The sequence below is a fragment of the Octopus sinensis genome, unplaced genomic scaffold (genome assembly GCF_006345805.1).
Source record: "Octopus sinensis unplaced genomic scaffold, ASM634580v1 Contig16821, whole genome shotgun sequence".
Taxonomy (NCBI): Eukaryota; Metazoa; Mollusca; class Cephalopoda; order Octopoda; family Octopodidae; genus Octopus; species Octopus sinensis.
The window spans coordinates 12,501-14,113 of NW_021834601.1; positions in this window are offsets into that span (position 1 = coordinate 12,501).

Below are 1,613 nucleotides of genomic sequence, written 5' to 3' on the forward strand. Positions count from 1 at the left end.
GTGTGTGTGTGTGTGTGTCTTTGTGTCTGTTTTTGTCCTACACCACTGCTTGACAACTGGTGTTGGTGTGTTTACGTCCCCGAAATCTATAGTTCGGCAAAAAGAGACTGATAGAATAGGGACCAGTCTTAAAAATATGTACTGGGGTCGATTCATTTGACTGAAATTCATCAAGGTGGTGCCCCAGCATGGTCGCAGTTTAATGGCTGATAACAAATAAAAGCACGTCTTAAAACCAAAGGAAAACTCGAATTTCTATATACAGCCTCCCTCTCCATCTTTTTATCCTTTCTTCCTCCTCTCTTTCTTTCTCCCTCCCCCTCCCTCACCAACACCATTCATATTTAATCATTTTTTTCCGTTTCGCCGCCACCTCAACCTCCACTATTACCATGACCATCACTGTCATCACTATGGCTACCATTAACACCCACCCGCCTCCACTGCCCTCACCACCGCATGACAATGTTAACACTTTATGAAGACAAATTACTTGAAATAAGTTCTCTTTTCTCGACTGACACAGCCTCCTCCTCCTCTTTTCTCTCTCTCTCTCTCCTTACTAACAACAACAGCGCACGCCACCACATGATTCCTTTCTTTGTCTAGTGAATGTTTTAAAAAAAGATGGGTGAATGTAGCAAGGATGGCACGTATGAATGACGAAGCCACCTTGACTATGATTCTATGAACCGTAAAAATTAATACAGAGAGTTGCTTATTTGCAAAAAAAAAAAGAAATATAACATGTGACTTCATTGACCGAGGTTACCGTGGTCTTTTCCGTAGGCTTTTCTTTCCACGAGTAAACCTCACCTGTCCCCCCTTTACACTTCATATTGACATTTCTGTGATAACGATCCCTATTGACCCAATTTTGTTCCTCCCCCCCTTTTTTGTCCTCTTTATTTCCATTTACGATCCCTTTTGATCGAAAACCAAACCCCCTTCTTTTACCCCCAAAAGAAAAGCTCTACCTTGTAATTTTGTCCTGTCTGTGTGCAGTCCTGTGTGGCTAATAAAGAAACATATCTTAACTCCTACAGACCAACGCAGCCTGATGGGGCTCTTGCCTGTTTCTTGTTGCTGTTATTGTATTTTGCTTCGTTTCGTTTTAACGTTTATCTGGAGACAATCTTAGAAGTAAAATGCAAATATTAAGACATTTTTCTGAGAAGATTGGATGTTGAGAGATTAAATATTGCTGAAGAGTTTCCTTGGAGGGAAGCGAGCAGAGGTGAAGTAGAACGGAGGGAAAATGCCAGGGCAAAAAGACTGTCGTAAAGTATGGAAGAAAATAGCTGGAAAAAAGTGAAGAATTACTAAAAGTTGAGAAGTGAATGATAAACAGTTAGAGAAAGAGAGATGGAGGAGGAGAGAGAGAAGAAAGAGAGGGAGAGAAAATTGAAAATAGTAATAAGAAAAGTAAAGAGAAGTAGAAAAAGATAATAGATAACTATATAATAATGATTTCATTTAGCTATAGGCACAAGGCCTGAAATTTTGAGGGAGAGGGCCAGTCGACTAGATCGACCCTAGAACGCAATTGGATAAAAGGAAAAGTCGACGTCGGTGAAATTTGAACTCAGAACGTAGTGACAGGCGAAATACTG